The sequence below is a fragment of the Dromiciops gliroides genome, chromosome 1, assembly GCF_019393635.1.
Source record: "Dromiciops gliroides isolate mDroGli1 chromosome 1, mDroGli1.pri, whole genome shotgun sequence".
NCBI lineage: Eukaryota > Metazoa > Chordata > Mammalia > Microbiotheria > Microbiotheriidae > Dromiciops > Dromiciops gliroides.
In genome coordinates this window covers 13,770,479-13,791,409 of record NC_057861.1, presented here as the reverse complement: position 1 = coordinate 13,791,409, position 20,931 = coordinate 13,770,479, and the positions used below count along the sequence as shown (strand labels likewise).

The window sequence follows — 20,931 nt, the reverse complement described above, 5'->3', positions numbered from 1 at the left end:
TATGCCAGGCACTATATTATATACTTAACAGTTATGATCTCCTTTGGTCTTCACAACAACCCTGGAAGGTAGATGCTATTCTCATTTCCATTTTGCAGCTGAGGAAACGGAGGCACACCATGGTTAGGTGACTTGCTCAAGGCCACACAACTGCTAAGCCCAAAGCCATGCAGGTAGTGAGTGTCAGAGGCAGGTCTTCGCCACCTAAGTCAGCGCTTTCCACCATACCGTATTGCCTTCCTGTTTATCCTCATACATAATACACAGCATGTATCCTCCCTCCCTATTCTGATCAAAGTCCCTGGAAGGCAGCTCTTTTCCATCACTTTGACAATATCACGTCTCACACCTCAGCTAGCGGCCTCACAGGGGCCTTGTGGTGGCATCGGTGATACCCAAACAAGCCACTGAGACTTCTCCCTTTTCTCTGCAGAGGTAGGTCACTATGGGTACAGAACATGAAAGGGAATAGCAGATTTGTTTGTCCCAGTTACTTTTCTTTAGCTGGTTTTTTCCCCTGATTTTTTGTTTGTTCTAAGGGATGGAGAGACAGTATGGTGCAGTAGGTGGAGAGCTGGACTCAAGGTATGCCTCTGCCACATATGGGCCATGTGACCCTCTCAGGGGTGAAGGCGACTCTCTAAGACTAAATTGCAGAGAAGGTGTCAACCTGCATTTGTAGAGGGACTTCCCTCCTCTGGAAGATCCCTAACCAATGAAATCACAAGTTCATTCTCTATCTTAGAAAAAGAAACAACCCCCCCCCCAAACCCAGCTCACTGGGTTCATAATAACAGTTGAATGTATATTATGCTTCAAGGTTTGCAAAGCGCTTTACAAATATTCTCTCATTTGAACGTCATAACAGCTCTGGGAGGAGGGTGCTTTAATTATCTCCATTTTATAGACAGGGAAGCTGAGGCAGACAGAGGCTAAAATGGTTTGGTCAGGAGCACTAAGCTAGTCTGGAGCTGGATCTGAACCAGGGATCTTCCTAACTCCAGGCCCAGAACTCTATCCACGGTACCACCTAGTGGCCTATGTAAAGGCAAGCAGAGGGATATATTCAGAAATGTAGACAATTTAAAAAAAGACACAAAAAACCCAACATTTAAAAAAAAAATTAAAGAAACAAAAACATTGGGCTAAGGACCCCTGAGGCAAAGGGTCCTTCTCATTTAATGACTCAATGTAAATAACAACTCAGTCAATCCAGGTGTGTCATTGAAATGCCCATCCGTACCAGGGCATACAAAGACAAAAACCCAGCTGGTCATTTCCTATAAGGAAGTCACATCTACATATAAGTAAATACGAATTAGAAACAAGGTAAATACAAAACAAATTGGAGGGGACGGTATCTCACTAGCATGTAGAGGCTATGTAATACTAGCTTACATTTCTAGAGAGCTATAAAGTTCACAAAGTGAGTTGGAGACATTTGGTTTGATTCCCCACATATCTTAAAAGGTAGGAACCTCATTTTATAGATGAGGAAACCGAGGCAGAGAGAAATGAAGTGACTTACCCAGGGTAAGTGTTTCAGGCAGGATTTGAACTCAGCTCTTCCTGACTCCAGGTTCAGTGCTCCAACCACTGAGCCACCTAGCTGCCTGTGTGAAAGGCAGTAATTGAGTTCAGCCGGGTAGGCAGAGAGGGAGTCTAAGAAAAAGGACATAGTGCCTATGTTCTGAATAAACTGGATCAGAGCATCATCAATTCCAAACTGTCTGACATGTCTTGGAGAAATATGTGTTACTATGTTCCAAATGTATGTGAAGGGTGTTGTGATGAATAAAATGTAAATTCATTAAAATGTCATTTGGTATTTTCCCATGTGGTAGATATTAATAACTACTCTTGGGTGGGGTAGGGAAAGGTCTGGAAAAAATGGTGATGTTAAAATGGGGTCTGAAAAGGGGGGAAGTGTGTGTGGGGACCCTCATTGTATATACTTGTAGAGTAAAAAAAAAAATCACTAGATTTGAAGGCAAAGGACCTGGGTTCAAACCTTGGCTTTTTTTCTTTTGCAAGGCAATTGGGGTTAAGTGACTTGCCCAGGGTCACACAGCTAGTAAATCAAGTGTCAAGTGTCTGAGGCCGGATTTGAACTCAGGTCCTCCTGACTCCAGGGACAGAGCTCTATCCACTTCAGTACCTAGCTGCCTTCCTAACTTTGGCTCTTCTTACTTCTGATCTCAGAAAGCTCCCTTCCATGATCTAGTCTTTGGGTACCTCATCTATAATGATGATGATGACAATAATTAGCATTTATAGAAAGCTTTAAGATTTACAAAGCATTTTACAAGTGTTTTATCAGCCTCACAACAACTCTGGTAGGTAGATGGTATCTCTATTTCTGTTTTACCAATGAGGAAACTGAGGCAGAAGGTGGGTAAGTGACCTATACAGGGTCACACGACAAGGAAGTATCTAAGGGTGGGTTTGAAATCAAGTCTTCCTGACTTCAAGCCAGCCTAGCTGTTTCTATAAAATGAAGGGTCACATGAGGTGGCTAGGAAATAGGAGATGGAATGCTAGACTTGGGAGACAGGACTTAGATTCAAATCCTGCCCTTGACACTTATTAGCTTCATTCCCAGAGGCAAGTAGTTCAACCTCTCTGACACTCAAGTTTCTTCATAGGTCAAATGAGGTGGTGGACCTCTATGGTCTTTTCTAGTTCCTATGACACTGTTCCTAGTTTTACATGTGAGGAAACTGAGGCCTAGAAAGGGAAATGGACTCCTTCAAGTTCTCTATGGCTGAAAGTAGCAAGGTTCCTTCCAACTCTAAACTCTCATGTCCTCTATTCCCCCATTCAGAGCACACCCCAAAACAAAGAAGCCCCTAAAGGCCAAAACAGATGTCACAGTGGTTGTGAACCCAGGCTCATGTTCTTTGTGTATAAAGTAATTGCACTAGAACTGATTTATTCTTCACACAAACTTCCTACAAACCTAGTGATGTCACTACCTGGGCCACAACAAATTAGAAACAGAAAATGAGAAGTAAGTCTGGGAGAGAAGCAAGAAGTGATAGCAAACAGCCTAACAGCAAGAAATAGGATAGAAAACTACAAAAAGTAGACATGAGGCCAGTGCCTCTGGCAAACAGGATCCTCAGAGTGCAAAAATCCCTAAGGCCATTTATTGCTGTTCAGTTGTTTCACTCATGTCCAACTCTTCGTGACCTCATTTGGGGTTTTCTTGGCAGTTACTGAAGTGGTTTGTCATTTCCTTCTCTAGCTCATTTGACAGATGAGGCAAACAAGGTGAAGTGACTTGTCCAGGGTCCTAATGAATTGCACATCTAGGGATACAGCCTTATGACAACCCTAAACCATTAGGAAAATGGCCAATGATGTCACATCCTCTGCTCAAGAAGGCAAGGAAGGATGCAATACATCTGAGGGAGGTTTCTACTGCAAATACACTTCCCAAAGCAGCCTGCTCCCTAATGCCATCTTGAGCCCCTCTGGTGTGTCCAGGCTAAATGGGATGCATCATCACTTCCTTGTCCTGCTTCATTATACTAAAACAATGGACAGCAGGGAGAATGGGACCCACTTCTTGACTGATTCCTATTCCCATAACCTTTCTACCAGACCCTCCTGGCCCTGGGTTGGGAAGATGTCATAGTACAGGGTGGGAGCTGTCCAACAACAGAATGCTCTTCCTCTCCATTCATTCATATGTCACAGCACCACCGGCTTTCTTCAAAGAAAGCACAGTCCAGGGGTGGCCCCTTACAGCAGACCTTTGTCATTTCCCCAGTTGTGAGAGCTCTTCCCAACTCGTGAAATTACTTTGTAGTTACTCTGTATATATATTGTACATGTGTATATACTGTACACGTTGTTTCCCTCCAATGGAACATAAGTTCCACAATGAAAGGGACTATTTCCTTTTAGTCATTGTATCCCAAGAACCTGATAAGTACTTGTTAAATTGTATTGAAGCGGGTGACTCATGAAACTTAGTGAGCCTCTCATCACAATGTGGAGGCTTGACTGGCCACCTACTAGGCATGTCGTGGATGGGATTCCTATACTGGGCTCAACATTGGATAAGGTGATTTCTAAGGCCCCTTTCACTTCTGAGATCTCAGAGTTCCCCAATGTGGTTCTGGGCTAATTCACTGGCATCTATTGTTCTCAGAATTGGCACCAGAATTCACTGCCCTATGGATCAGATCATCATTCCTGGGATTCCCCCAAACATCCCATTCTCTAGCTACTATATGTTGTCTCCTTCCAAGCAGGAATTGTTTTACTTCCAAATGTGTATCCCCAGCTTAGCACAGTGTCTGGTACATAGTAAACAAGAAATAAACATTTGCTGACTGACTTGACCCTTCTCTTTTTCTCCCCAGGACCCAGATACATTGGCCTTCCTTCTGTTCTCGTCACTTTGTCTTTGTACCACTGTCCTCCATGCCTGGAGTGCTCTGACCCCTCACCTCTACCTCCTTTGGATTTATTCAAACCTCAGCTCACTCAGTTTTCCAACCTCTCTACTTACTATACAATGCACCCGCCCTCCCTTTAGTATGTATATTTCTTCTATGCTTCCTCCATTAGAATATGGGCTACTTAAAGGCCAGGACTATAATTTTTGCCTCTCTTTGCATCTCTAACCCTTAGCACAGTGCCTGACACATAGTAAGTCCAGGGATTTGGCTTGCCATTCATTCATTCAGCCAGTCATCCCAATCTCAGGCTAAGGATTAATCCCAAAGAGGCCAGCAGAGGGCAGATCATGGCACAGGGACGTCCCTAACACAAAGTGCTACCAAGTTATTTTTCTAATATCCAATGCATTCCTGAGGCTAGCTGATGACCTCTTACATTCAAAAACAAGCAATCAAATGATATTTTCCTTGTAACTCTGAGAGCAGCTGCAGATAGATAGATCCAGGGTCCTTCCTGGCTCTCTCTCCCCCAGGCAGCCTGACCACAGACTTGCCATCAAGGTCCCAACATCCTGGCTGCCTATGACGGAGAAAGGTTTCCTCTACTTAGGGGCTTTCCAGGCACCCAAGCTTCCCTTCCAATTCCTGTGGACTTCAAGACCAAGATGAACCTGACCACAAGGGCTCCAGGGGCTGTCCCTGCCTTGTTCCTGATGCCTTTAGAAGGCTGGTTGTCAGGGCCTGGGGAAAATGTTTCTTCCATTGTTTTCCATTCAGAAAATACTGTTGCTCAGAGTGCTACGAGATTATTTCCCAGGATCAAACTGGTTAGAGCTGGAAGGGACCCTTAGAGGCTATTAACTCCAGCCCCTCTCCCTATTTTACAGAGGAGGAAACTGAGGCTCACAGAGTCTCAGTGACTTTTCCTGTCTTTCTGTTAATGAGTGATTTGCCTAAGCATTTTACAAGTGTTGTCTCATCCTCACAACAACTTTGGGAGGTGGCTGGTATTACCACCTGTGTTTTATAGATGAGGTAGTTGTAAGAATTATATCCTCTTTTATGGATGAGGTAGTAGTAAGAACTATATCTTTTTTTACAGATGAGGTAGTAGCACTGTGCCCAGCACACAGCAGGCACTTAATGTTCATTGACTAATTATTTGATCTCTCATTTACTCCAGATTAACAGCCTATCCCTCCTTTCCCGAATTCCAAAGTTATCTCCAATAGAGTGACTGGGGCCAGTGGTTCTAGGCCTGCCCTGGACCTACAGGGAGAATAATTAGGAAGGCACTTACTCACAGGCTCAGTTTCCTTCTCTGTAAACTGAAAGGGCTGGTCCAGATGGCTTCCTGGGGTCCCTTCCAGCTCTAAATCTTGGGGTCCCGTGAAGCCCACAGGGAAGAGAGTTCACAACCAAGAATGGACACAAAGGGCCAGAACAGCCATTACATTTACCAAAGCTCGTGCACTCTGCTCAGGAGATTGTGCGATGAGAGGTCTGTGCTTTTATTTTACATAGGTGTTCAATGAACTCAGCCATGTTATTTCCTGTCTGTGGTAGACTGTAAGGCAAGTGGGGCTGATAAAGCTGATAGACACCTTTTAATGTGGTGTTAACGAGATCTGACTTGCTCTTTCAAAAAATGAACGAAGATAGTCTGCAATTTTGTTCATCACGAAGCAGAGGAGGGGCCCCAGAGCCCCCTGGGAAGGCCACACCTGGCTCTGTGCTCTTGCTTGGGCCAAGTGGCATGCAGGACGGGACCTTCCCACAGGCTTGCTCCTGGGCCTTATCAGTGGGAGGTGGAGATGGGATTTGCCCTTTCCCAGCAGCGGCCATTTGGCAAGGCCCAGGCTCAGCATGAAAGAAGCCAGGGTCATAGATGTGGCAGCTGAGCACCAACTGCCTCCCAACCCCTGGCCGGCTGGCTCCTAAGTGGAGGCCTGGGTTCCCATGGAGAAGCAGGTGAGGGGCAGGAGATGACCCAGTGCAAACCCATCCTGCAAATCATGGCCACTGAGAGGACAGTAGGCAAGGTGTACGAGGGGGAGAGAGCACAAAGAAAGTAGGGGAGAGATTTGAAATTCAAGACACAAATGAGGAGGCCAAAACAACTGAAGGAGGAAGTGGCGCAAAAGCAGAGGCAGGCACTCAGCAGGTCTACGTGGAACCATGACAAAATAACAGCCAGGGGTGGCCAGTCAGAGGGGAGGAACTCCCTGGGCTGCAGAGGGCAGGGAGGCGTCAGTGCCCTGGTCCAGGACCTCTCTACAAGTGTTTCATTCTATGTCCCCGCCACCCCTAACCCTAGTAGCTGTATCCTAAGTAACTGACTACATGACATGGGGAGGAAGCATGATCCACTGGAAAGAATGGTGGCTCTTAGGGAAGAGGGTGTGGGTTCAAATCCCACTTCTGCTACTTACCATTCAAATGACCTTGACTTAAGTCATTTAATCTCTCTAGGTCCATTTCCTCTATTATAAAATGGTGGGGTACAAGGTGAAAAAGCGATCCACCTCCAGAGAGAGAACTAATGAACTCTGAGTGTAGGCTGAATTTCTTTTTCACTTTCTTTGAGTTTTTCTTGCTTTTCTTTGGTTGGTATTTCTTTTTTTAAAAATTAAAAAATTTTTTGGCGGGGCAATGAGGATAAAGTGACATGCCCAGGGTCACACAGCTAGTGTCAAGTGTCTGAGGCCAGATTTGAACTCAGGTCCTCCTGAATCCAGGGCCTGTGCTTTATCCGCTGTGCCACCTAGCTGCTCCGGTTGGTGTTATTTCAACATGGCTAATACGGAAATACATCTTGCATACACTTCACATGTATAATCGATATCATATGGCTTGCTTTCTTAATAAGTGTGGGAGGGGCTAGAGGAAGGGAAAGAAGTTGGAATTCAAAACTTCAAGAAATAAATGTTAAAATAAATATTTTTTAAAACTGGTTAGGGGCAGCTAGGTGGCACATTGGATAAAGCACCGGCCCTGGATTCAGAAGGACCTGAGTTCAAATCTGGCCTCAGACACTTGACACTTAGTAGCTGTGTGACCCTGGGCAAGTCACTTAACCCTCATTGCCCTGAAAAAAAAATACCAAAAGCCAACCCCCCCAAACAAAACAAAACCTCAAAACAAAACAAAAAACTGCTTAAATTAGATGATTTCTAGAGTTTTGTCTCTAAATTCGATGATCCTATGAGTTTCTTTGAGCCTCAGTCTCTGCATCTACAAAATGAGCATAGTGATATTTGTACTACACAACTTTATAGGAATGTCTTGAAGTCTTAAATTATGACAAGGACATGAGTCGTTATTATTACTCCTCTATCACCTGAAGAGCCAAAGGGAAGAACTCACAGACTTGTTCTGCCTGGACTCATGGTGTACAATCAGGAGCAATGGATAGTCTAAAAGGCCTTCCTAGCTGGAAGTCCAAATCATCAATCCCAGGAACCAAGGCTACATCTAGTCCCCTAAAAAAGGCAGTGACGAAGGTGGTTAGGTGGCGCAGTGGATAAAGCACCGGCCCTGGATTCAGGAGGACCTGAGTTCAAATCTGGCCTCAGACACTTGACACTTACTAGCTGTGTGACCCTGGGCAAGTCACTTAACCCCCATTGCCCTGCAAAAAAAAGGGGGGGCAGTGACATTAATGCCAAGAATACTCTGGTCGTGAAATTCGAAGAGTCCATCAATCATGACAAATTTTGGGTAGACGAGTACTCCTTCTAAAAGAATGCCTTGGTGGCTAGTAAGACTCAATCTTGGAATAGGCCTTCATCATTACAACAGCCTGCTGGGGGAGTGGGGGGGGGTGTCTCCTTCTCTTAAGTCTCTCCCCACTCCAGTCCATCCTCTACTCAGCTGCCAAAGGGATTTTCCTAAAGTGCAGATGCGGCCATGTCACACACCACTACTCAATAAACTTCAGTAGCTCCCTATTACTTCTGGGATCAAATAAAGACCTTCCTAACCCGGTCCCTTCCTCCCTTTCCAGCCTTCTTAACACCTTCTGCTCCCCCACAACCAAGTGCTCTTTGATCCAGTAACACTGACCCCTTTGCTGTTTTTATATAGGTCACTCCTGTGTCCTTCCTCTGTTCCTCCTGCCTAGAATGTTTTCCCTCCTGGTTCCTTAGGTTCCTTGGGAGCCTGACAGCAGGGACTGTCTTGTTATCGTTGTTGTTGGGTTGGGTTTTTTGGTCATCCTTCATGTGCCTCGCATATAGTAAGTGCTTAATAAATGCTTGTTGAATGATTGACTGCAAATTGCAGAGAGGCAGATTTAGGTTGGATGTCAAGGGAAACATCTTCCCCATGGGAGCTGTCTATATGGGGGCTTCATTGGCAGCCTCCTCCTCCCTAGAGTTCTTGGAGCAGACAATGGAGGAGCACTAACTGGGGACAGTGAGGAGGGGATTTGGGGTCATAGGTTGGCCCAGCTGGTTTCTGAGGTCCCTTCCAACTCTGAGATCCGGTAATCCCTGCTTTGACTTGGTCCCCAACTAAGTGGTGTGACTTTGGCCAAGCCTCTTAAGCTCTTAGGAGGCCTCGTTTTCTCCTCTGTGCAATAAACCAATAGGATGACTTAGTCCCTTCTGGGAATTCTTGGTTTCATTCACTACTCAGCTCAAGCAGAACCTTCTGCAGGAGGCCTTTCCTGTCACCAACCCCAGGTGCTTTCTTGGGTCAGTCTTGCATGTATTGTTTCTATGTCTTTGCTGTGTTCCCCCAATAGAATATAAGCTCTTTGAGAGCACCACAGTGTGTCTGGCACACAAACGGTGCTTCATCCATGCTCATGGATCGAGTGGTGATTCTAACCTGGGTCGAGAACTAGCCTAAGAGTCAGGAAGTGCTTGAGGAGGCACACACTGGCTTGGTGGCCTTAGGAAAGTCCCTTAACCTCCCAATGCTCCCAGGAAATACTCACCCAAAAAAAGCAGCAAACTCTTAAGTTACACAGGAGTTCTTAATAGATATTGGTGAAGGGTATTTCCACATTGAGAGTTCCATGCACTGATGAACCCATAGGTTAAGACTAAGAGAGATTCAACCCAGGAAGAGCAGGAAAAACTTTCTCCCTAAAAGCCAAAGCTTATTTTTCTTGCTCCATCTTTTAAAAATTTTGCTTTCTTATCCACATGCCTCATTTACATGCTAAATATAGAAGGAACAACAACAGGACTTTACATCTTGCTTTTTGTTGCTTTCAAGACTAATAAAATATTGATGGTGCCTGGGTGCTGGCAGGCAGCCCTATTAAATATTCAGCACATCGCTCTTCCCCACATGCCTGCCGACCAGTCGTTCCAGTGACGGGGCCTCTGCAGAGGCCTCACTTACTTTCCCAGCATGAGTCCATCGTTGTTCTCCTGCTCTCTTCCTCAATGTCCACGACAGGAGGATCCCTGGAGTAGGGCTGGAAAGAGAAAGGACAGTTTAGTAGTATGGTCTCATACCCAAATATGTAGGATGCCAGACCTTGGACCTTTTCCGTGGTCCAAGTACTGGGGAAGCATTGGGTTTTAAGAATTCTGCCCCAGCCATGCAGGGCAAAGGCTTGTGTGGGGAAACAGGCTAGTCACGGTGATAACGACTAGATGTGAGCATGTAGGGCTTCTTGTCTGAAGGAGCCAAGGTATTAGGATTGGGAATCATGGATTGGAGCATTCAAATCCAGAAGGGACCTTGGAAAGCAGTCAGAAGATTGTTTCAATCCCTAGCTCTGACATTTGTGTGGCAAATCCTTTGACCTCTCTTAGAGGCAGCTAAGTTTCGAAGTAGATAGAGTGCTGAGCCTGAGGTCAAGAAGACCTAAGTTCGAATCTAGCCTTGGACATTTAACTAACTATGTGACCCTGGGATAGTCACTTTACCATCTCTGCCTCAGTTTCTTCATCTTTAATATGAGCTGGAAAAGGAAATAGCAAAGCACTCCAGTATGTCTGCCAAGAAAACCTCAAACAGGGCCACAAAAAGTCAAACACAACTAAACAACTAGTATGGGACGGATGCTAAATGAAACAATCCCTGCCCTCAGGGAGCCTTTATTCTACAGCATAGAAGCCAGGCTCTCAATATTTATTGAATAGAATCATAGAATTTGAGTTAGGAAGGACCTCAGAGGCCAAATGAAGCAGCACCTAAAATTGAATCACCTATAAAACCCAGAGCCCCATTTTCCAAAAGACTTCCAGGGAACTAGAACCACCCTCCCCCCATTCTCCCCATGTCCCAAATAGCCCATTCCCCTTCTAAGAAGTTTTTCCATATATCCAGGCTAACACAGCCCACATTCCACCTCCCACCTATGGGGCTTAGCTCTGGCCAAGCAGAACTTCTTCCATATAAGAGCCCTTTCAATAATATTTGAAAACCCCTCTCATAATCCCCCTAAGTCTCCTCCACATCAAACACCCCCAGCTCCTTCCATGGATTCTCTCTCAAGGCCTTCCCACTCCAGGCTGCCTTCTGGCTGCTGTCCAGATGGTCCATTAGACTGGTTTTGCTTGGCCTCCCAGAGGGCAGAGCTGGGAGCAGTGGATGGATGAACAATCTCTTCTGTCTTACCCCTCTGGGGCCTTTCAGCTATTTCCAGATGAAAATGATGGACAACAAAAGGCACCCTCTCCTTTCCCTCTGGAGAAATGGGAGCTTGCTTGGTTTTTTCTTCCCTCCCCTTTCTCAATGCACCCCCCCTTTCTTTCCCATGCTCGCTGGATTCTTTCAGGTCCCCAAAATATCGGCTTAATTAGGATCTTTAAAAAGCAGATGGTTTAGAGTACTCCAGAAGTAACCAAGGCAACTAGGCTGCCCTCAGCAAAAGTCCTGGCTATAAAGGATGCTAACAGGTGATGCTCTGGGGGTAGAAGAAAAAGAAAAGAATGCGGGAGTAGGAGAGGGAAGGAGGGAAGTGGCTGTTTTAAGGAGAAATAGAACCAATTAGAGGCAGAAACACTTGACTGTTTCAAGGGCCTGGGAGAGCTAGATGGCTAACCCCAAGCAGCCCCAACTACTGCCACTCACTGAGCGCTTATCCAAATGCCAAAGTTCATGAGACCCACTCCAGCTCTTGGGCTCTCAGGGTTGTTTCCAACAGAGCAGAGGGAAAACCTGTGAACAGCTGGAGCCTGAAGGAGGGAGACACACAGAAAGAGAGAGACAGAGACAGAGAGAGAGGCAGACAAAGAGACACAGAGACACAAAGAGACAGACAAAGAGATACAGAGACACAGACAGAGAGACACAGAGATAGAGAGAGAAGACAGATTTGCTTAAAAAGCCATGGGGATGAGGGGAAAAGCATTGAATTTGGTGTTGGATGACCCAGCTTCAAGGCATGAGATCATGGATTTAGAGCAAGAAGAAATCTTAGAAATCATTGATTTCTTCATTCTACAGATGAAAAAACTGAGACTGGGAGAGGTTCCGTGATATGTCCATTTGGAGAAGTGTCAGAAGCAAGATTCGAACCCAGGTTCTCTGACTTTAGAGGTAGTGCTGTTTCTTCCTCAATCCCTCCACCCCAAGTCATTTGTATTAACTTATACCCATAAGAATCCAGCAGCTTGGGGTGCATCATTGATAGTCATAAGAATTTTACAAAAATAGATGAGAAAATGGTAGCTCAGGAATAACTCTGAGTAGTAAGAAGCAAAATTATGATTAGAACCCAGCTCTCTAACAGCAAAATTCTTTCCACTGTAATATTCTAGACCCTTCATTTTAATAGAAGAAGCTCAGACCCAGGGAGATGCGGGGTGATTTGTCCAAGGTCATGTAGGCTTTAAGTAGCAGAGTCTGGGAATCAGACCCAAATTCCCAACTCCAAATTCTTCTCTTTCCTCTGCATGATGGATCTGACGCCTACAAAATAGGAAACACAGCTTTAAATTTGGAGGGAGAAGACCTAGGTTTGAATCGTGGCTGTGCTATGTCTTCCAGGAGTAGCACTAAGCAAATCACCTAACTGAGCCTCAGTTTCCCTGAACATAATGAAAGCCTTGGACAAAACGATCTATCTCTAAGATGCCCCCTCATACTCTCAGCTCTGGGGTCTGTGATTCTCTGCTTGGGGGGAGGGGCTTTGATGGAGCCAGGTGTACCCCTTCTCTTGGTTTCATTTTCCCCTTTAAAAAAAAGGGAGGGGTAGCTAGGTGGTACAGTGGATAGAGCACTGGCCCTGGATTTAGGAGGACCTGAGTTCAAATCCAGCCTCAGACACTTAACACTTACTAGCTGTGTGACCATAGGCAAGTCACTTAACCCCAATTGCCTCACCAAAAAAATTTTTTAAAGGGCATCCTAGTGTTGTGGGGAAAGTATTCTGTAAACAGCAAAGTACTGTGGGCCTCTAAAGTCTGTCCCTTCCAGGCCTAGAGCTATAAGTCTTTAAAATATGAGTGACTATAATTATCATTTTTCTAAAGGCAGATTTTTTTTTTTGACCAGGCAAGCCTGCCCAAGAGGCAGAATGGAAAAAAAAAATGAGATAAGGCTGAACCTGGTGACTGCGAGAGGGGAAGAGCCAGGGAACTCCCAGTGTGGGGGAATGAGGGAGGCTGTCCTTCAGCCCCTCAACAACCCCAAATCTGCATTTCCACCAAAGCAAAGGAAGAATGTTTGTTCATAGGATTATTTATACCTTTGAAACTAGAAGGGACTTCAGGGACTACCCTGTGTAGCCCACTTTAATTGGCAGAGGAGGGAAATGAAGTACAGAAAGGAGAAGGAGTTTACCCAAAATCACGCAGGTATTAAGTGGCTGATCTGGGATTTGAACTCAGGTCTTCCTCCACCCTCAATGCCTTCCAAGCTCTGAAAGCAGAAGTAAATCAATACCCCAACTGAAATCACAAAGGGAATGTCAACCACTTCCTCTATGGCTCCACTTAGCATTCTAGTGACTTCATAGACCGAAACACCCCTGGGTGGCTTCTAACATTCCCTTATGCTTATCTCTTGCTATTAGAACAAAGGAGAGCTAGGAGGAGCCGTATTGCATAGTGTGCTGGCATAGAAATCAGGAAGATTCATCTTCCAGAGTTCAAATCCAGCCTCAGACACTTTCCTAGCTGTGTGACCCTGGGCAAGTCACTTCACCCTGTCTGCCTCAGTTTTCTCATCTGTAAAATGAGCTAGAGAAGAAAATGGCAAACCACTCTAGGATCTTTGCCAAGAAAAGCCCAAATGGGGTCATGAAGAGTCAAGACACTGAAAAAAACAAAAACCCATGACTGAACAACATTAGAATGAAAACCTTTTGAGAACAGGGACTAGAGTTTTGCTTTCATATTTGTAGTGCTGTAATGGGCTTAGCATAGTTTCTGGAATATCTAACTTTTTAATAAGTGGTTTTCACTCACTCTTTCATTCAGTCAGTCATATTCATTCATTCATTTATTCCACTAGGCCCATAAGTAAAAGCTAGAAAGCGTCCTTTTTCTTAGGAGAGGTCTCTGTTCCAGGAAAAATCTAGAATAAGTTGACAAAAGATAGCAGAGTACAGAGGACATGAAATCACAGAACATGGGTTCAAGGCCTTGATTTGCTAATTACAAACCCATGTGGCCCTGAGCCAACTATTTCCTCCACTGGGCCTCCTTTTTCCCTATTATAAAAGGAAAGGGTTAGATTAGGTGACCTCTTTTAGCTTTTTTTTTTTTTTTGGGGTGAGGCAATTGGGGTTAAATGACTTGCCCAGGGTCACACAGCTAGTAAGTGTTAAGTGTCAAAGGCCAGATTTGAACTCAGGTCCTCCTGAATCCAGGACCTGTGCTCCATCCACTGTGCTACCTAGCTTCCCCCCTCTTTTAGCTTTAAATCCGAAGCTGAAATTTAAGCTGTTGACAAACTGCTGAGTCTCCCACAGGACTGGGTAAATAGTGTTGTCCTAAACATAGCTATTTATCATGGGAACAAAATGTTTCCTGCCAGGTGAGCAAGACCAGGTTAGATAAAGGACCCTAGGGGACCCACAGCTGGAGGTCATCTTCACTCTGGCCATCAACCTTACCAGCACGAACATGTTCTATATGCCCTGGATTAGAAGTAACACCTCACTCAGCCATCTCTCCCTTTAATAGGATCCCCTCAATATTCCATTGCCACTAGTGATAGAACTGCTGAAGGTTCTCATATGCCAAACATCTGGTCCCTGTTTCAATCAGCCTGTGAAAGGAGGAAGAAATCTACCTCGGACAGAGGAAAGGGCATTGGCTCCCAAGTCTGAGGCTCTGGGTTCAAATTCCATTTTTGATGCTTCCTGCTTGGGTGGCCTTAGCACAAGTAGCTTAACCTCCTGGGGCCTCAACCCCCTCTTCTAGAAGATGAGGGGGAGGGTCTAGATGACTTCCAGGGTTCTTTCCAACTCTAAACCCATGACCTTAAATCTTCTCAAGGAGGTTGGTGACTGAGGGGGCCCAGAATCAAATCTTAGGGACAGAGGTGAAGAAATCTCTCTTCCCTGTACTCGTCCTCTTCCTGCCTTCCCCCAAACAAACTGACCCAGCCAAGAGATCTGAGAGATTCCAAGCTAGACGGTAAAAGGAAACTAAAAAACCACTTCTCTGCCTGGCAGGGAAGGTCCTCTAGGATGTAGTGCCACCCTACTCTTCTACATTTAAATACTGTCTCTGCATTGAATGTGCCAACTTATTTATCACATATAGGATCCCAGATTTAAAGGGAAAAGAGAACTTGTAGAAGCCAGCCCAACTCCCACATTTTACATTTTTAAGGAACAAGGAAAGAAGGAAGGAAGGATGGATGCATGGATGGCTAGAGAAAGAGAGAGAAAGATGGATAGATAGATGGATGAATGGATAGACATGTGAAACGACACCATTTGGATGTTTCTCAGACAAAAAAAGATAGATATATGAATAGACGGACACATGGATGGATGGATGGATGGATGGATGGATGGATAGACAGAGAAAGAGATAGATATACGTATAGATAGATGGATAGACAAAGAGATAGATATATAGATAGATGGATGGATGGAGAGAGGTTGATATATGGATGGATGGGCAGACAGACGGATGGACGGATGTGATATGGGGAGAGCGATATGAGAAAGCACGTGGGTCCTTAGGATTCCTCTGTAAAGAATTACACTCTCGCACAAGACCTAATCAGGAATAAGAGAACAGGTTTATTGGGGTACAAGAGAAACCGGCCGGGAGGAAGGTTTTGCCAGAACAAAACGCTTCCCCCCCACTGACGTGTGGGGTGCCATTTTATAGGGTTTCGATGGGGGGTGGGTAAGAGTCTCTTATTGGGTGAGGGGCTGGTGGTCTTCCCGCCTTGCGCTGTGGTAGGAAGAATCCCTCATGAGAGATCTGGTGGTGGGTGTCAACTTTGTCCTGATGGGTCTAAGCAGTCTGCTGATGGGCGGTTCCAGGTGGTCTTCTCCTGGATTACCTCATCCAGATGCTTAGGAGGACTGGAATGTGGGGTGATGGTCCTGGAGCATGCTCAGTTCAATCTGTGCCGCTTATCTCCGTTAGGTGAGTGTGTGTGTCCTTGATTGTGTTCAAGGAGAGGCCTACTTGATTTCAAGGGAAAACCTCTGAGGTTTCAAGGAAAAGGTTCCTTGAACCCCCCAGAGAATTGTTGGGGTGACCGGGGCCCATAATCCTCCCGTGACAGATGGATGCACGGGCAGGTGGGTGGATGGCTGGATGGATAGAGAGACAGACAAATGGATGGATATAGATAAAGACATGGTTAGCTGGATTAGATAGAGGTAGACTAGATATATAGACAGATGGATAGATAGAGATGTAGCTCTTTGCCACATCCCCACATCCTATACTCTCCCATCTCTATGCCTTTGGTCCCACTGTTCTTTATGCCCAAGATGTCTGTATTTCTCCTCTTTGCTTGATGAAAATCAATACATCTTTGAAAGCCCAACACAAATGCCAACTCCTCCAGGAAGCCTCTCAAGATTTCTTGGTTAATAATCATCTTCCCCCTCTGACTTCACTGATTAATCCCTGAACAAGCATTTATCAAGCACCTACTATTGTGCCAGGCACTGTTAGGTGCTGGGGATACAGAGACAAAGGAAAAACAGTCCCTGCCCTCAAGGAGCTTACATTCAAGGGCACATATAAATATATAAAAATAGAGAGGAGGACATTTTCAGGAGGCACTAGAAGTTGGGTAACATGGGGTAGGGGATGAGGGGAGGCCCTGTGGGGGGGCTGGGGCTTGAGCTGAAGTTGGAAGGGGAGGATGGAGTGAGTGCCCTTTGGTGCCTTCTAAAGCGATTATCACATCATACTGTACATTCTAGCTACCTGTGTTTCTTCCCTAGGGCAAATTAATCCACTTGCTTTGTTCACAGTGCCCCATACACAGCAGTCCCTCAGAAAGGCTGGTACAATTGAGCTGAAACTGGTGAGCACTGAAAATGACATCACCAACCAGCTTAGCTAAGGATGTAAGTCACCTGAGATGGCTGCCATCACTAACGGGGTCAAGTGGAGAGGTCGAGGAGTGGGGGAGAGGAGGAGGAGAGGGAGGAGGGGTGGAGAGGAGGAGAAGACACTAACATTTTTGTGTAGTACCTACTACATGTCAGGCACTGTGCTAAGAAGCACTTTACAAATATCTCATTTGATCCTCCAACCACCCTGTGAGGTAGGTATTGCTATTATACCCAGTTTATAGATAAGGAAACTGAGGCAGGCAGTGGTTAAATGACTTGCCCAGGGTCATACAGCCAATAAGTGTCTGAGGCTGGATTCAAACTTGGGTCTTCCTAACTCCAGGCCCAGGGCTCCTTCTCAAAGGCAATCCTGTTAAAGATAACCCCAAGGCACTGTTCATTGTGGCTCCCAGAACACCCTGGTCAGACAGCCAGGGGATGGGGTGAGGGGTGCTACCCTGGTAGGATACACTTGTAAACAAGGGCTAAGAACAAGGAAGGAAGCTAGAGTAGTGAAACCACCCGATTGGAGACTTCCTGCAGGCTTGGGGAGGAACTCATTCAAATGGAGATGCAGATTGCCCAATTGTATAAGTGGGACCCCACTTCCTTTCCAAGTGGCACACCAGGAAGGGAGAGAGGCAGGGTTAATTAACTCCATTCAACTCACCAAAGGTCAGATTTCTTGGCCCAGTTCCCAAGGAGAAAAAAATCCTCTAAATTACCTGCTCCTCCAGAGCAGGACTCAGTGTGCTCACCCCTAGGGCAAGGAGGTTTTAATAGTTTCATTGTCTTGAACCCCTCTGGCAATCAGGTGAAGCCCATGGACTCTTTCTTGAACTAATGTTCTCAAATCCCAAAACTAAAATCCAAAGGATTGCCAAGGAAATCAATTATATTGAAATACAGCTATCAAAATATTAAAAAAAAAATACAAGTTCACGGATTCCAGATTAAGAAGCCCTGGCCCACATAGACAACCTAATCATCTTCCCTTCTAAGTACCCGTTCTGCCATTAACTCGCTTAATGACCATGGACAAGTCACTCACCCTAGTTAAAGTTCAAATTTTCTCCCCCTCCCCCCCAACATAAACAGGTTGAAGTGGGTCATAGAATTGTAAAGGTGCAGTTGGAAAGAGCTTTAGGGATCATCTAGTTCTATCCCTTTATTTTACCTATGAGGAAAGTAAGTGACTTGTCCAAGGTCACACGGGGTCCTAAATGACCACTAAGGTCCTTTCCATTTTAAAAATCCTATGATTCCTGTGAATTCACGCTGCCATGTAATGCCTGTGTGATGCTGGATTGTCTCTTCCATGTTCTGGGGCTCAGCTTCCCATTCTGTAAAAGGAGGGGGTTGGGCTAGAATGGGAGGGGTCTGAGTTTTCAGGACTGGCCTTCAGGACTAGAAATCCCCAAGACTGCAGGCCCTATCTCATTTATACCATTACAGTCACTAAATGATCCAAACTTGCTGATATGACATCTGGCAATGGTTATGCAATGATAACAGTGGACAGGTGGTGAGGCCCACTGGCCTGCTTGTTCTTGTGTGCTGGTTAATTAGGCAACATGTTGTACTGCTAAAGCTCTCAGGTGGGCCACATTCAGCCTGCTGGCCTCAGTTAGACTCCCAGGGACCAGCTGATCCTCAAAGGCTCTGACATTCACTCTGACACTGTTTTAAGGCCCCTCCCAGCTCTGACATTCCTTATTCTAAGGCCCTCTCAGCTCTGACATCCCCTGTTCTAAGCACCCTCTCAGCTCTGACACTCTGTTTAAAGGCCCCTCCCAGCCCTGAAAATCCTTGTTCTAAGGTCACAGGTTTTAGGTCCCCTAAAGCAGGACCTATTCCTGACAATAATCTCCTACCTTCCCTGGGCAGATGGCAAATGGAAGTATTTATGGGTCTTCATAAAAAGCCAGAGCTGTTCAGGGAATGTGTAAACTAAACTACACGGAATAGCACAGGGCTTTAAAAAATGAAAAATATGAAGTAATTGGAGACGGATGGTAAGAGGTAGGAATTGACAGAGGATGCAGGAATCAGAAGCAGGAAAATCATACGTAATCTCTAGAACAATATAGAGAAAAAGACCCATGAAACTAACACTGGACACTGTGTATTCCTTGAAATTAGTTCTAATTTACACTGTGTACATACCTACTTTATCTATCCATCTACCTACCTACTTTGTATATCTATCATCCATTCATCTGTTCATCTGTCTATTCATCCATCCATCCATTATCATCTATCATCCATCTATCTGTTTATCTATCATCTACTTACCTACTTTATCTGTCTGCTTTGTCTATAGGCTTTATCTATTTACCCATCTACTTTATCTATCTACCTACCTACCAACTTTATCCATCAATCCATCTACCTTATCTGTCTCTATATCTATTTTATCTGTCTCTGTCTATCTACTTTATCTGCCTGTTTACCTACCTACCTACTCTGTTTATCTAGTCATCTATTTACTCTATCATCCCTCCATCTATCTATCCATCCATCTCTATCATACTGGGTTCTCTCTCTCTCTCTCTGTGTATATATATATATATATATATATATATATATATATATATATATATATATATATATATATATACACACACACACACACACACACACACACACACACACATACATACATACATACACACACATATAACACACACGTATATTGTATACCCATAGGTGTTTGCATATTACCTCCTCCATTAGGCTAGGACCTCTCCGAGGACCAGGACTGTCTTTGCCTTTCCCTGTGTATCCACTGCTTAGCACAGTGACTGACACATGGCAGGCACGTAATCGATGCTAACTAACTGACTGACTGTATACTTATAATTATCAAGCTAGGCTCTAGAGAAAAAACGAGAAACTGCATCTGGCTCCCTTCTGCAGAGAGAAGGGAGATTCCAGCTGCAGAACATCACTCTTGGGTACTCTCAGACCTGGCTGAAGTATTGCTTGGCTTTGCTGACTTCTCCCCCCTCCCCCCTCCCTGTCCCACTTCTTTCTTCCTTCTCTATTAGAAGGGATGGAGATGGGGCAGCTAGGTGGTGCAGTGGATAAAGCACTGGCCTTGGATTCAGGAGGACCTGAGTTCAAATCCAGCCTCAGACACTTGACTCTTACTAGCTGTGTGACCTTGGGCAAGTCACTTAACCCTCACTGCCCCACAAAAATTAAAAAAAAAAAGAAGGGATGGAGAGGGCTCACTGAGGAGGGAGAAGGAAAGGATGGATTCAGAAATAAAGGTGATGTCACAACAAAGGATATGAGTAAACATTTTAGAAATCTCATGGAAGGTAGGATTGGATGATTCCCCAGGTCCCTTTCCACCTCTAAGTTCATGATTCTAGAGCCAAGGTAGATAAAAATAGGGACCATCTTGGTGACTCAGAAGGTACTTGCTTGGTTGCCTCCAGGGGCCTCAGACTTGTGAATTCTCTAGTATGGAGAGCTGGCCCTCTTCTAGAGCAGCAAGCTCCCTGGGCCCTGTGTAATGGAGTGAACATAATGGTGTAATCAGAACGGCTGTTTACCGAATCCAGGCTATTTGTTGTGGAAGTGGTCCCCGCTGGGCAGCTTGGAACACTCCTGGACTCCAAGCCCCTTCACGAATAATAACCTCTTACATTTCTCCTGTACTGACTGTTCCTGGCATCTTCCCATCCATTGTAATACTTGATCATCACCAAGCCACGAGGCTAAGTAGAACAGGATTAGGAAAGGCAGTCCTAGGGTAGACTCAACACAAATGACCCAGGGTCAAGTCTTGGCTGCTCCAATTAATAGCTGTAGGGCCAGGAGGGGAGTCACAAGTGATCTGAGCCTCTGGTTTTTCCTCCCCTATGAAATAAGGATAATAGGGATTTTAATACAGCAGTGATATGATCAAAGAGGTAGATTAGGAAATTTTCTTGCACAGCCATGGGAAGGATGCTTGAGCAGGAGAAACAAAGATTGGTGGGGTTGGGGCAGAAAATCAAAGTTGGAAGGGACCTCAAAGCTTATCTGGTCCAACCCAGATCTGAAGGAATTCTC

General features: G+C 45.1%; 1 protein-coding gene across 1 annotated transcript in view; it reads right to left on the bottom strand.

Annotated features, from left to right (window-relative positions):
* Positions 1–20,931, bottom strand: part of TPST2 (tyrosylprotein sulfotransferase 2) — a 58,868-nt gene that overhangs the window by 15,553 nt on the left and 22,384 nt on the right. The window contains exon 2 of the mRNA XM_043977992.1: positions 9,768–9,843. The gene's annotated coding sequence lies outside the window, so the exon portion shown is untranslated. The remainder of the gene's footprint in view (positions 1–9,767; positions 9,844–20,931) is intronic.